Raw genomic sequence first — 15,643 nt, 5'->3', positions numbered from 1 at the left:
CGGGGCGAGGGGGGATTGACAGAGGAGGGGGCGGGGGGAAAGATCGGAGGTCCCGGCAGCCCCATTCACGGGCCGCGGAGCCGATCGCGGGGCGAGGGGGGATTGACAGAGGAGGGGGCGGGGGGAAAGATCGGAGGTTTTGGTGTCCCGCGGTTTCGKGGCTATTTTTAGTCCTCCCGGTTAATGCCGCCTGTTCGGCTAGACGTGTGCTTGTAGCTACACGTTAACAAGACCCTTCCCCCCCGTCCCCTCCTCCCCGTCTGGCTGTAGTGCCGCCCTCGGGAGGTAGCGTGCGGGAGGCGAGACTCCCCCCCGGCGGCGGCGGCGGCGCTGCTGCTGCTATAAAAAGCTCCTCGCGGAGCCGCGCTCGCCGCCGGGGGCTGCGAGCAGCCGCGTCTCGGCAGCCGCACGTGTCGCCGCGCCGCAACCCGCCCCCGCCGCCCCCCGAAGCGCGGGGGACGCAGGGAGCCCTCGGGCGGCGCTGCGTGGATCGGGTCCCCTCATAGGACACGTGTTCGTGGGGCGGCAGCGGGGCCCGSGCACGTGGCAGCGGGGGCGTTCAGGCAACCCCCCCTGCTCCTCGCTGGAGCTTGGCGGGCGGAGCCGAGAGGGAGGAGATGGGAAGTTGCACAAGGTCAGATATTTTTAACCAGAAAGTAGCGTGGAGATGAGAATCGGATCAGCCCAGGACTCCGTTAGGGAAAAAAAAATGGGGGAAATGAGTCCACTAGTCCATGAGGGAGTTGCTGTTATTTTTTGGCAGGGGGGAGAGAGAGGGTTTGAAAAATGTGGGTTCCTCAGTGGAGGTACTCCCTTTTCTCAAGTGTGGGAACATGAGTACCTGAGCTCAGCTTCCACCTGCAGCCAGGATCACCCTCCCCTCCCGCTGGCAAAGGGAAGAGAGATGGGATAGGAATGCAGGGATCTCACTTACCAGCTCTAGGAAGGTGCTGAAACTGCTTAAACTGAGATCTGTGAGAGCAAGGGTAGTGAAGAAACACATGAAAAACAAACCAGACCTGGAATGAGTGTGTTTGGACATGGTCAGGAGAAGGGAGAGGGCTGATGCTCAGAGTGTGAGGGGATCTGGTAGGGAAACACATCTGAGCCACATGATCAGCTAGGGGTTGGGGCAGGATCCGGGAAAGTCAGGGCAGGGAATCTCTGCTGTGGACCCCTCAAGATTCTGTGAGCATTAATTGGCCTTAATGATCCTGACCAGCACCACCTGGGGCTTCCACCCCCCATGTGTCCCAGAGCTGCATTTAAGCTCAGGTGAGGGACCTTAGCTCTTGTCCAGGGTTGTTGCAGCTGCGTCTGGTTTCCTGGCTGAACCTTGGCTCTGCATTGTAGCCTTGTGCTCAGTTGTTTCTCCTTCTCACACTGCCTGAGGCTGCTCTGGAGCCTGTTTTGAGTCCCCAGGTGCTGCTGCTCATCCCATGGAGCTGAGCTGTGGCTGGTGAGGGTGCTGCCCGAGCAGGATGGGGAGCCTCTGGYCTCACTTCCAGCAGGAGCAGCTCTGCTCCTGCTGCTCTGCTGTGTGGGAGCCCAGCTGAGGGAGGGTGAGGTAAAGGGTTGGCTCCAGGGAGGAGGGAGCCTGCCTGGCAGGTGGGAGAGGAGTGTGGGATGGTCACTTGTGTGAGCTGTGAGTGCTAGCAGGGTGCTGGGGGGCACATGAATGTTGTCTCCAGGTACAGATGATTTCTTCAGGCCTCAGTGTTTCTCTTGCAGCATTGCTGAGGAGGCTGGTGGCAGATAGCAGGGCTGGGAAGAGGCTGCCTCGGCACAAGCTCCTGGAGGACTCTTCTGGGAGAAGGAGGTAGGTGAGCTGTGRTGGGGAGCCAAAAGGCTCTGAAATCCTGCCTGTTTTGTTGCTTTTCACTTTTGCAGAAGCTCCACAAAGTAAATTAATGCAGGCTGTGTTCTGCTGAATCTCAATAGGCACCTAGTAATGAGATGTAGAAACTGCTGAAGTTGAGTGGGGAGAGGGCCGAGGTGAACGCAGCGCGGTGCTGTGTTCTGGCTCATTCGGATGCTCTGCCTTAAAGTACGTGGGTGCAGATTCTGCCTGGTGCTGTTCCCTACTATAAAGGATCTGTATTACTCTGAGATGTTCAGACATCCTCACTTGTCTTGAAGAATAGTTAGGATAATGATGTTCCCTGGGCACTCTAGAAATAAATACTCTTTGAAGAAGAGCTTTACATCACTGTAATTCTCTGAGCTGCTTCGGCTGCTGTGTTTGCCCYCCTCCCAGGCTTCTCTCCCACAGTACTGACGCAGTCCCTCTTTCTGCCCCAGTCTTGCATTGGCAGCAGTGGATTAGTGTAACAGCTCTTGCTGAGGTGCCTGTGAGCAAGCATGGGGGCAGCTCTGCTTATTTACCTGAGGCTGGCGTTAGAGGAACAACCTTGAGTTGCTGTTTGCTCTTCATTGCATCTTCCATTGATGGAGATGTTAGGTCAGAATTGAACTTGGCCCTTGCTTAAAGGTGTTGTTCCTCGAGTCTTTTTAGAGGAATGGTTTTGAGTGCCAAAATTCCTTTTTCTTTTTTTTTTTTAAATTTTAACCTGCATCTCTTTCCCTGCTGTGTCTGAGAAGTCTTTTATTTTAGTGAGTTATTTCAGTTGCCATCTGTGGTATCTTCTGCCCACGCAATGGAAGTCCTGCAATGACTGAGAGCTGCAATCCTTGCCCGAGTGCTGCTGTTGGGCAAATGATGCAAGATGCTGGGGGGGGGGGGGGTTGCCAGCTTTACTCCACTCCTTCCTTCAGCAGTGCATGTTCCTGGGCCTGTAGAGGAGCTGTTGGACCAGTCCCCGTGCAGCACAGGGGCTTTCTGCCTCTGTATTCTTACCTCTGAATACTCTGCTCTTTTGTGTGTGATTAGTGGGTTTTGTGTGTGTGTTTACACCATGTCAACACCTTTGAGTATCCCCACACAGTGTTTTCTCTGCCAGTTTTGTTAGTCTGGGTTAACAGTTTCTTTCCTGTTGTGTAAGGGATGAGAGRGAGGAGGCGTATTTCAAATAGAGACAGCAACTGGAAAGGAGCTGCAGAAAGAGTTGACTTGAAGACTTGCATATATCAGGATCGAGTCAGATCTATTCTCACCCTGTATTGGAAAAGCAGGAAAACAAATACAAGTCCAGAAGATGAGAAAGGGGAGGGRATGTTTGAATGGTTGAAGTGAAGGGGAAGAACTAAGAGGGTACCAGTCTTAATAATAAGTCTTGGGAAGCCAGTTGAGAGTGAGCTGGGCGAAGGTGAGGGGGAAAGTAAAAATCTATTTCACTTGGAAGAGTGTGGGATGACAGTGGTAACTGTTTTAATTCTAGGCTGGTGATAGTCTTGAAATTGATTTAAAAAAAAATCTAAAGTGGAATAAAATTTGACTAAGAGTGATGGCAATTCTGTGCTGTAACTATGGATTTCTTGGCATTTGACTCTTAAGAAATATGGAAATAGATATAATTAGTATTGATGGAGAGGCCTTAATACAGACTCTCATAGTTTTAAACAAGATTAAGGATTGAGAGGTTTTGATAATAGGTAAGCCTGCAAAAAAGGTATTATCAGCTTAGCTGTTCAAGTTTGCCCTAGCAAATACAGGCCGTCATCTTGCTGCATTAGGATAGCATCAGTAAAGCAAGGAAGAGTGAAGTTTCCCATTCCCATTTAGTGTTGCTGAAAAGTCTTGAGACTTGTACACTCCATTGGATTTGAGTCTACAAATTATGGCTGCCTCGTGCTTTTGATGATAAAACTGGACTCTTTGCCATTAACCATTAATAGAGTGACACTCAATGAGTCCTGTGTCTCATACTGGACTGGCATATCTGGTTTCCCTGTCTCCAAAGCAGGACAACTTAGGAGTGTCTTAATGTGTGGAGTGTATTTGGAGTGAGGGAGAAAAGGCTGTGGAGGTGCTGGGAGGTCACAAGCACTTGCAGCAGCCAGTGGCCTGCGGTGCATCCCTGCCCTGTTGGCTCCACCAGGACTTCACATCCTCTGGAGATCATCTAGTCCCACCCCCTGCACGGGCAGGGACACGTGGAGCACGTGGTACAGGGCTGTGTGCCGGCAGGTTTTGACTATCTCCAGTTTTGAATATCATGAATTACAGCTTGTGTTTGCTTGCCCAGCTCTCTTGAGCTTGCTCACAGCAGTTCTCTTCAACTTTGCACCAGTCTTATCCTCCACCATTCCTACTTTATTACACCTCTATCCTTAAAGCCTGGCTGTAAGCCTGCAGGGAGCTGCCTCGTTCTTCTCCCTGGAGCCCATAAGGGTGAGACAAGGAAAGGGAAAGGGGCGGGGAAACTCCTCACTGCCTGTGCCCATTCACGTGTGCACACACATCCATGTGCAAAAGGGCCCCATCCCAGCACAGAGGAGAAACTGGCTTTTTGAAACAACCAGCTAAGAGAAATGCAGGTGGGTATGGTAGGAGTCAGTGCGGAGCATCTGAGAATCAAAATTCATGAGGATTTTCTGGGATCAGCAGAGATGGTATCAATCTTGGCTGAGTTATCATGGCGAGACAGAAGTATTTATTAGCTTGTGATCCTTACTTCAAAAGCAGTTCTCTGAAATGCTTAGCAAGCAACCTCTAGAATCTATACAAAAAGAGGACAACCAGAAGGTAGTCAAATTAATCTGGTAACTAATTGGTTGCTAAACATCATTCACAGTGTATACAGTAATCACTAAGGGCATGCCATTTAAATACACTGGCTTGCAAGTTTTACATCACTACTAAAGTCATGCTTGTTTCCTAAAGCTTTTTCTTCACCTATAAAGAACTATTTTATAGTTCTCCTAAAAATACAATAACTGACAACATGCAAAGCAAAAGTGCCTGCAAAGACAACATGTGTAATAGTGGAAGACCTGAATATCAAAAGTAGTCTAAATTTTTGTCCCTTGAGGATTATGAATAGTTCCTGTAAAATTTTATTCTCAATAGTTTATAGGAAATACTGTAGCTATTAAGCCTGCGAGAATAAAAATGCTCATGTTATTCACATGAGTAAAATTACTTGTGTGCACATATTTTCTTTTTTCTAGGCTGATTTCTAGTAAACTATTTTAATAAGTATGGCTGTAATATTTGTAATTTAACCTGTGATATAATCTGATCTGGTAGAGCGATTCTTTTATAGCTCTGATATATAGCCTTGTTTCAGAGCTCTTCAAGTTAAGTATGAACAGTAGCTCCTTTATCTCAAGAAAACCTCAAGTCAAAATTATATAAACCTTAAGGAAATACTTAAACTTGGGGGATAAACATGACCAAACTGGAAAGAGATATTTTTCTTAATCATGTTTGTTTTTTCATGTTGGATATTAAACTTTCCCTGTGCCCAGTAGGAGATGAGGTTTTCCTCAAACATGGCAATTGTACCTGGCTCATGCAGTTTCTTTGCTGTAAAACTGCAATGGCACAAGAAAAAAGGTAGATGAGGATCTCCTTTACTCTTTGGGCACTCTGCCTTGTAGCCCACTTCCTTTCTCCTGCCTTTCAGACATTCAGGATGTGTAAATAAGAAGTTTGGTTCTAGCGACTAGGAGTCTGGAATTTACACTTTGTTACTGAGTTCTTGTTACTAGACTCATTATATCCTTTTTCCTTTAACATCCTTTAAATACAAACTTTTAGGGAAAGGATTGGAGTTTTTATTGAGGCAATTGTTGCAGTCATCATTTTGTTCATGTCATCCCACTCGGTAGCTTTTCACCCTGTATTTTCTTTCACTTAAAGACCTTTATCTCTCGGTGTTTTCCTCCTTGATGTATAGCAAATGATAATTATTTATCTTTGAAAACTATTCAAACCATAGGAAAGGAGATGACATCCAGAAAGTCATCCTCCCTAAACCCAGTACACTCCATTGAGCAACTGGAGACCCTCTGTGAGAACACTTGCTGGAGTGACTGGATTGGAAGTCATTCTGCAGATATTTTCTTGGAGTATTTAGTGTCCCAAGGATGAAGCTTTGCGCTGACTTGTGTTGTATTTTCCTGCTGTGTCTACTATGTGTGTGGTTCTTTTTTTAAAAAAAAAAAAGATAGAATGATATACTAAAAAAAAAAACCCATATTTGGATTTGGACTTTGCTTTAACTTCTAAAGTGTAAATCCCAGGTTGATCRTGTTCCTCTTGAAGTTTCTGATGGCAGAAATAGTTCTGGATGATGTATTTAAAGATTTGAAGTGAGCACTTTGTCCCCCAAAGAGTAGATAAACAAGTTAGAAGGTATGAAAGCGTTATTATGCATGAAAAGTACAGATCTCCACTGCTTGCCTTCCTTGCAAGGAAGGAAACAGCAATTTAAATAAGTCATTGGGATTGGCAACATGTCAAGTCTAAAAATAATTAAATTGCAAATTCCTAGATTTTTTCAAATTTTTTACATAGATATACACACCTTAAATCTAATATTCACTTAGAACTCAGCATTTGGTTAATTAGTAGTTGATCAATTTTGTTAATTTATAATTAGCCTGTTATATGTGAGAGTATTTCTTCTTTTTGTATTAAACTCTGCCAGCTTTGCTTTTTTGGGTTTCTGTTGTGTCGTCATCAGTTTTTACTGACAGAAAATACTTCTGATTATTGAAAGTCTTAATCGGAAAGTAATTACTAGTCTTAGTTTGGGGGGAACCAGTGTAATGCTCTTTTAATATTGGAGTGATGACGGACTAAGTGCAATATGGATAATGCACAGCCAAAGATGTAAATTATGCAGGATTAAAGTAAATCCTGTAGGATCAAATTCTGACTGTGTGTCATATTGCTGAGAATAATAAGCAGGCTGAGAGAGAAAATTATTTCAAAGTAAAGATAAAGACTCTAGAAATATCTGAGTACAAGGAGAAAAGTTATGGTTAGAATTAAAGTGATAACCTAATCAATAGGGCAAGATAAACAGAAAATATTTGCCTCTGGAAAAGGATCCAGAAGCAAGGGATTCCTTAAATGGAAAGGGGTGTTGGAAGTATATGCCAGTTCGGCAGGTTCAGAGTCTTTTGCCTGTCTGGGAAGTCAGAGGCCCAATCTCAAAAACAATTCGGTGGCAATTTGAGAAAAACCCCTCCATTCAAACTGATTTAGTGTTTTTTATTAGTGACTAATCTGTGCTCGTGACACTTAGTATTGGATAAGAAATGTGGGAAAAAATGCCCAATGTAGCCCATTACTCTGACAGCCAACCCGCTTCATTCCTGGCATGTTTTCAGAGCTGCTCTTCCATTCAGCGCCTATGCCTCGTGGGGTTCGCAGCAAACTAATTACAATACTCATTACTCCTAAAGTATTCCTAAAATGTAGCCTAAATCTGCTGCTTTTTTAATTCAAATACAGGCACAGTACTGCATGTGCAGCAAAACAAGTGGAACTTGGTTTCCTGTGCATCTGTGACTCTCCCCTAAGCTGTCCCTGCCTTCCCTGGGTGTGAGACTCCCTGCTGGCAAGGGAGCCTCGACTGTGGCTAACGGGAGGCCAGATGTACAGGGCCTCATTGGGAGCTGCAGGAAAAGCAGGTCCAGTGCAGGGAAGGGTTTGTCTTTCTCTGCTGGTGTCCTTGAGCTTCTCCTTTCTCTGGAACTGGTAGAAAGTGCTATTTTAGTTGAAGCTGGCAAATAAGGTCTGAGAGAGATGTAAGGCATGATTGCAGGAGTCTCATTTCCTTGGGAACTTCAGCTAAAAATAATATGGATTTGTGATTTTTAATTAAAGTTTCATATTAAGGATTCGAAAAAAAATCTTTACTCRGGTCTTACTGTAGTCAGAGACACCCTGTGTTGCTCAGGGCAAGTCATTTAGTCTCTCTACACCTTGCTGCTTCATCTGAAAAATGGAGATAATCATACATCTTTGCTCTGTACCTGTCTTAAGAAATTGACAGTCAAAACAGATAAGATTTAGAAAGGTAAATCTAATATTAAATATTTGCTGTGAGCTTAATGAACTGGAATTCTCTCTGACTGGATCCTTTGGGCTATATATAAATAGAACCAACTACTAATGTGTAACACAAGGTCAAATTAGGACATGTTTAGCCAGTTTCTAGTCATCCTTACCCTTAAAACCGAATGAAAAGCCCAAGCCCTGTATTTTGGCTTTGGTAAGGACTAGTAAAACCTTTAGGATTTGGTTTGTACTTGGTGAAAGAGTTAGAAGAGCCATAGCTCATCACTGCATCTCTGCCTGGCGAGGTGCTTCTTCCCAGACCAAATCCTGATTTAAAGTTATTCCCTGTGGCGCAAAACCTTATTCGCTCTGAGGRCATGAAACAAACTTAAAGTCACAGACAAAAGCAAGTGCAAGTGAACTGCTTATTTTGAGATGTGGTTTTTGCTTACAGCAGGAGCAGTCACAAGTGATCACAGCTGGCGCTACTGGAAGCTTGATTGCCCTGTGTGTTTATTCTCTCTGATCTCTAAGGGGCTGTCTGTTTGGTCTCAAGAGTCTTTGCATAATTTCTTAGCTTTTTTTATACTTAGATTTCACTCAAACGTTGTGCACCTGCCTAGCAGGAAAAGTTTATGAACTATTTTTACTTTGGGTTAGCGGTGAAAACCCAACGAAGCCAAAATAAAAGCTGCATCTGGAACGTATTAGGGACTTGAGTTCTAAAATGGCTTGCTGGAGATGGCTAATCTGCAAATCACAGGGTGGCAGCATATGTGGATTTAGTGCGATCAAGTGTGAGGATGTGCTAACAGACTAAAACAAATGCTAGCAGCCAAAACAAGCTCTTGAAGAAGCTACATTGCTGCTGTGTGAGTAGTAGGAGCCCTAGGCCTTGTTAGGATGTGTGACCATGGTCTGTGGTGTCACCTAAGATGCTGCTTCTCTACATCGTTAACTATATCCAACCAGCCACTATTTGCTGCTTTTTATTGTAGTTTTCTAATTCTTGGCTAGGAATCAATCCTAGACTGTTGCCTAGACTGTTTTGATGTCCATTCTCTTGCGTGTGAGCCATCCAGTTCCTCCTTGCTGAAGAAATATTAGGAGCAAGCTTCTCTCAATGGAAAGGTAGGCATCTCCCTTCAGCTCTCATTGCATCGTCTGCCTGGTGACCGCTGCTGCCACGGGGGATGCAAATCCCTCGTTTGACAGGGGGCACCTGCACTTTGCTCACAGGATGGAAGGAGGGCTGTAGCGGGCACCCCTCAAAGGCTTTCAGCTGGAAAAAACTGAGGGCAACTTCACAAAAGGGCACCAATGATTTAAGCAAGAGGTGGCCACATGTGTTTTATTCCTCAAAAAAAATGTGCTCTGTATCCACTTGGTTTCTCCTGTTGTTAAAGAGCCATTTTTCAGTAGCCTGAGTGACATCTTATTTTGACAACCTATTGATTTGGTGTATCTCACATTGGTGATGGGTATGGGTCTGAATATAGCAATGGCAGAGGYAGGAGGAGTCTTCCTTTTCCTTTCTGTTCAGGCTGAAAAAACACTCCGGGCTTGGTTCGSTTCTGATAAAAAGTGACTAGTTGCCCTCAGTTGGCTTCAGTGGTTTGGGGTCCCGTTCAAAGTGGAACAAATGCCATCATCTGTGGGCAAGTTTGGTCTGTCTTTCATCTTCTAAAACTTGCAGAATAGTAGCACTGTTGGCTAGAGATAYAGAGAGTATTTGGTCAAAGCCTCCGGTGTCTCTACTCAGAAAACCTGCTCAGTCTGTCGGAGTGCCTCTTATCTCTAYGTAGTGTGCCCATTCCTTTGGATAAATGACCCAGGCAGTAAAGGCTGGCGGAGATCATTATGCCCTGAAACTCTCGACAGGCCTATGTTCATGTTTTCAACATAATTTACCTTGCATCTATGAAATGTAAAATTCTGAAATAAGCACATACATTCAATACCCTAGTCAAATGTTTAGCTGAGATGAGTTGCAACCTGCAAAAATTTTTATTTTGCGTGTAGTCTCGTAATGGATGAAGACACAGATAAATTCTCTGATATTAAAAAAAAAGTTGCAAAATATCTGGGAGGTGTTTGCTCTGCACAGYAATTGTTCAGTAATAAGCCTGCAAAAATAACAGCTGCTGTAAGCTAACTTGAAACAAGAATTGGCTGTCTGAGGCTACCAGCAGATGAGCTTTRCACAATTGAATTTCTTCCATTGTAATGAACAGTCTTAAAAGAGAGCTAAAATGCGTGTTTATAAACAATTCATTTGTATCCTTATTAAATAATTAGTATAATTATTAAATAATTATCATTAATAATGGTAAGCAGCTTTGAAGGCTCAGGTCCTTAAAGAGAATATCATCTGTCTATTGATAAAGTCTCCTGCCAACAGGAGAATATAACCAAACCCTGGCAGCACCAGGCAGGGCTGCTCTGCTTTGGGCTGTGCAGGTTTATTGTGCTTGGTGTGGGTGTTGTGCRTGCCTGTGGGTCAAGGGGGTTTTCATTGCTGCTCTTTTACCTCGAGTTAAAGCTTGAGATGGTGCGGAAGGCCATGGGGATCCCCATTGCTGTGATGTTTTGGCTCTCTCCAGTGTTCTTAGCTAAAGGGTAGTCCACAGGGTGGCTGTTGCACCCTGAGGAGTTAGTTCCCCACGTAAGAGCCTGGTGCAGAGAGTGCTGTGCCAAAGCACGCTGCACCCACCCCTTGGACCTTGGTGAGTGCTGAGCAGCACAAATCAGACCCGTCTTCAGGACTGAGCGGGTTGAGCTTGGCTGGCCAGCTGAGGAAAGCCTGTGGTGGCAGYGGCCGTGGTGCCACCGGTAGGTCTGCGTCTTTATCTGCAAGTGAAGTGACAGGCTTTGTTTCATGTGGCTTGAAGGAAATGCTCTTTAAAAACCTCCAGACCCTAAYGAGAGTGAAGCTCACCCGCCTCCCTGCAGATGGTGCCTGGGCCACAGCCTGGCTAGGGATCTGGCCAATGTTCTGTTGAATTGGAAGGGACGTGAGATTTCATAGTCTGCCTCCACCTTTTCTGTGATCTTAATAAAGTTGCCTTCTTGAGAGGGCTTGTTCCTGCCTTGTTGGGATCCTGAAAAGGCCTCMCACCACCTGAGGCAAAACAGGGGCAAACAAAACTGAGCCATACCAGTTATTTAAGTGAATTGGAAGATGGAGGCCATGGTGGTGCTACAATGTAAGCGTTTATAGAACAAGGCCAGTGCTTTCACCTTGTGCAGGTAGATGGTTGTCTGTGACCTTTTTGCATCCAAAAGCTGATTCAGTCTCTGGGAAGCCAAACGCCTTGCCAGAAGTTTGGCAGATGAAGCCACAACTCCCTCTTCTTTGTAGTGACCCCAAAGCAGGATTGACTACAAATGCAGAGGCTGTCAATCCTTGTCTGCTTCCATTCAAGTAGCAAGAAAAATCTGTAATAAAAAAGTGTCTCCTTCCTGATCCTGATGACTTCTCCAGTTCATCACTTCATTCTCTTCTTAGTATGAGTAAATGTTAAATAACCAATTTCTTTTCTCTCTCCTGGCTGGTGTCTAGCACGTGTAATTATTCACAAATAGTCTAGGAGATGATGGGTCTCCAGAATTCAGTCTCTTGTACAGCATTTCAGAGCCCCAAGTGAGCACGTGTGTATGAGCACAGATTCTGCTGTGCTTGGCCTGGCAGCTCTTCTGCTCTCTGCTTCAAGTGCAGTGGCTTCTGTAAACTCGTCAGCAAAGCCAAGCCAGAGAAATCCACCAGAAAATACGATTTGGCCRGCGCAGTGGAACCTCAGCTGCAGCTTAGAGCGTGAAGTGGTCAGCAGTAAAAAGTTAGAGAATTAAATTTCTTGGACAACCCCCTCATGATTCCTRTTTTTTTAAGAAAAAAGTTGAATTCTTTGGATCTAATTTATGCCTTTATCTGTTCTTTGGATGTGAGCATGATGCAAAGATACTGGAAGTGCACACACAAATGGGTATCTCTAAAGCACCGTTCAGATGCTCTCTCCTTGCTCTGAGAGGCCAAGTTTCTCACTGCATAGGTCACACTGCCTCATCCTAGTGCCCTGCAACCAATATAAGAAAAGTMCCTGTTCAGGTTCCTTTCAGAAGGCCCCAGTATCAGCCTAACGCARTATTCAACACAAAGTGCCTTGTTTTGGGGGGAAAAAAAAATATATATATATGGTGTGTGTGTGTGTATGTATGTGTGTATATATCTATCTATCGGCCCTGATGCCGATGGCTCTCAAAGGCAGTGTAGTAGGTTGAATATTCTGTAGTGGCCTTCACCTTCCTCATCTGCCAGTTTTGCTGGGACTTTTGGTTTCCCTGTGGTGGCACTGCTGCTGTTTTCTACTGCATGTTCCACTTCTGGCACCGTGTGCCGAGAAGTTGCTTGGTCAGTGAATCTGACAGAAATTTGCCTTGCTAATTTGTCAGCATCACAACCTGATACCTATTGTTAATAAACAATMGTGTTTTGTTAATAAAATTTGTAACCAGCCTGCCAGTTGAAGTTAAGAAGACCCACCTGGGTTGATCATCAGGCTAAATCAGTTGCATGTGAGTTCTGCATCCAGCTTCCCGAAGTCTATAAAACCAGCAAAAGAAGGTATCAGAAGTGTCTCAGTTGTTCATGGTCTGCATTAACAGCTGCATTAGATCTCTCTCTGTTCTAAAATACCTCTTTTTAGATGCCAAATTTAATCAAATCTTTGTTGTGTTTAAGACCCATCATCTTTTCAAGGAAGCTGATGTGACTTGGAGCTTCAGGGCTCTGTTATATTAGTTTGTATGAGGAAAAACATGGATGGCTTGATCAGCTTTGTGTTAGCAGTTTCATCCCATCTAAAGGTTGAGTCCGTGGGGTGTTTGCTATGACAGACACACAGAATGACAGAATGGTCAAGGGAATGACAGAATGGTCAAGGTTGGAAGGGACCTCTAGAGATCATCTAGTCCAGCCTTCCTATGAAAATCAGTTTTAAAATCACAATTTTGTATCAATTTTGAAGACTTTTTCATCATATTTCCATTTATGTTTATTTGAATATGATCTCTCTATATTTCTTTCAATGCTATTAACCAGACCTTTTAGTTTTGTCTAGGTGGGTTTCAAGTGCCCTGGGTTTTCCTTTCCTCCAAAAAGAAATGGACTGACATGTTGTCCTGGCCTGTAGAAATGTATCGGTTATTGTTCCAGGTATGCTGACTTGTTGCGTATTAAAAAACCTTTTTCCTCTAACATACAGGGTAAATTATTTGTTTGTTTCTCTTGAATTCATTCCAGGCTGGGTCATTCAGGCTCTKGTTTTAGCTCCTTGGGAAGCTCGTGCCTTAGGATGAGTTTTGTTTGGGTGTCACAAAGTTACACAGATAAAGTGGATGAAAAATGTAATCTATTTTAATAATCTGTACCTGTCAGTGCAAAAGCAAGTGCTGGGAAGATCTATAGCTAGTAAAAAGGAAATGCCGAAGCAGTGGAAATAAAGCTGTGTTTTGAATAAGGCACTTGAGATGCCTTGGGCCCAGCTAGGCTAACCCTTACTAGGCTAACATCGGCTGTTTGTGTGGGTGGTTTCAGGTATATTGGGAGCTGCAGAAAATTAATTGCAGTTTCTCACAGTTTTATATTTGTTTCAGTAAGTTTTGTCATTTGCCCTGTAATTTTTTATGAGGAAAATTTCCCTTCTAAATGCTGCTATTATTTTTTGCTATTAGAAGAGTCATTTTCAGGTCTGGCTTTCCCGCTCGTCACGCTTTTGCTTACGGACAGACAGAACTGGCTGTGGGCAGTAACAGAAAAGGTATAACATTTTTCTTATTTCAATGTTCTGGTATCTCAAAGCCTGCCTTAGATGAGGACTCTGTTTCCAGTCCAGTGGATTTTGCATGCACAAAAACCTATGTACGTGACGGCATCAGTGACTACATCACAGAACCGGGGCTAAAACATGACTGATCCCTAAAGGACAGAGCAAAGGCTCCCCCACCTTCTTTCCCATAGGGTTTTTGCAGAAATGGCAGGTCCTAAATGCCAAGGAGCTACCCCAAAAGAGCAAATGGAAAGAGCAAATGTCCAGGGCACGACTGCCTCTTCTCACACACGTGCCCATTAGGGCTGAGTCCAGGAAGAGCAACTGCGCCCTGTGCTGCCCTGCGTGCAGGGCAGGCGCTTGGCGTTGAGCCGAACCCTGGGCACCTCCTCAGCAGGAGTCCCCAGGGCTGCTGGGCCGGTTGCAGCGTGTGTTGATGACTATTGCAAACGTGGATTTCTGTTTTTCCACACTGAGTCGACCCCTCTGTGTTTTATCTTTCCCTGTGCCCCGTTGTTGGGAGGAAGCCCCGTGTTGGGGCCTGTGACGAGCGTGTGACTGCTGGAGCTTCAGCTGCACGGGGACAAGCTGGAGGAGCAGCCSAGAAAACACGTTGTTGTTGAAGCGCAAGGGCACTTTCAGTGTAGCAGTTAAAGCTTATAATGAAGATATGTGARTATTGCCCGTGTGCTTGGAATAAAAAGAAACACGCTCGCTGCAATAGGTAGTGCAGCAGGTGGGTGGGAGGGAGGAGAGAGCAGTTGTTCTGTGTGTGTTTTCCCCCATAATGATTTCTAAATCCCACTCTGAAGTCAAAGAATTTGGGTAAAAATTCCCCACCCAAGCTGGGGAAATCCCTGCAGTTTGGAGGTGTGGGGGGCTAATTTCTGTGGTTTGTCCACTTCTTTTTCTGTTGGCTTCTGCTGCGGCTTATTCTTGATGGTTTCCACAATCATTTAATTTGGTTCTGAAAGACTGTTGTATTTTTCTTTCCTCTTTTAAGAYAACAGAATTTACCCACTTTTCTGCAATAGATAGGTGAATTTACCCAGTTTTTATTTATCACTGTATTGCTCCTGCCTTCCTTCCCCTGCTGGCTTCTTGAAAAATAGCATTATTATGCAGGCACGTTTCAAGGGAGACTTGTGGTTTGTGTTCCATATGCTGAAACGGCAGCCATAGCTTCAGAATTGTCTTTTTATCTTTCATTGGTCTTTTATCACTTTCAAATAAATAACAAACCAGGAAAAGCCTCTAATTGCAGAGATATAGCTTAAATGGTAGGACAAATTGTGTCTTGATTTACAGTGTGTGTAATCCCACGGATAACTTCATTAACATGGATACCAATCAGCGTGAAAGTCTTTGTATTTCATCTTAGCATCTTTTTTTGGATGTGATCATGTACCCTTTTGTCTGCAAGAGGCTGCAGGGCACGGGAGAAAAATCCTAAAATGTCCCAGATGAAGCCAGAAGAGGCTCTATATGCACAATAAGATGCTTAAGAAAAGGTATTAAACTAAGCCTCACTGTAACATATGTATTAGCAGAAACAGTGGTTGTCAGTAAGGCTGTTTGTGTGCTCCTCTCAAAATAGATTGCTTTTTGTGTATTATGGCATGCCCTGTTCCAGGCTACCTGTTAACACGGATGCTTTGATGTACGAGGAAATGGACTACCCCAGTGCTCAGACTGCTTTCAGAACAGAGGCAATTTTAGCATTAATGAACTGCAGCTTGTAGGTGCATAAAGACATAGTCCATAAAAATGAACAACTTGTGTCAGCGTGTTATTTTTTTTCAGGCCTGGTATGAAGGAAATAGCGTTATGTCCTCGAGTGMTTACACTTGCCACATAATAATTAGCTTTCAAAAAAAATCTATATAAATATTTCTAAAACAGT

General features: G+C 44.4%; 1 long non-coding RNA gene across 1 annotated transcript; it reads left to right on the top strand.

Annotated features, from left to right (window-relative positions):
• Positions 1 to 1,332: 1,332 nt before the first annotated feature.
• LOC112942590 lies at positions 1,333 to 1,818 on the top strand. Its single transcript, XR_003248410.1, has 2 exons — positions 1,333 to 1,459; positions 1,732 to 1,818. It is a non-coding gene; the product is annotated as an uncharacterized LOC112942590 (long non-coding RNA).
• Positions 1,819 to 15,643: the final 13,825 nt, after the last annotated feature.

The sequence above is a fragment of the Nothoprocta perdicaria genome, unplaced genomic scaffold (assembly GCF_003342845.1).
Source record: "Nothoprocta perdicaria isolate Ctin4 unplaced genomic scaffold, notPer1 scaffold_13, whole genome shotgun sequence".
In the NCBI taxonomy this organism is placed as follows: Eukaryota; Metazoa; Chordata; class Aves; order Tinamiformes; family Tinamidae; genus Nothoprocta; species Nothoprocta perdicaria.
Note: the sequence above shows the minus strand (reverse complement) of the source record. Positions and strands in the feature narration are given on the sequence as shown.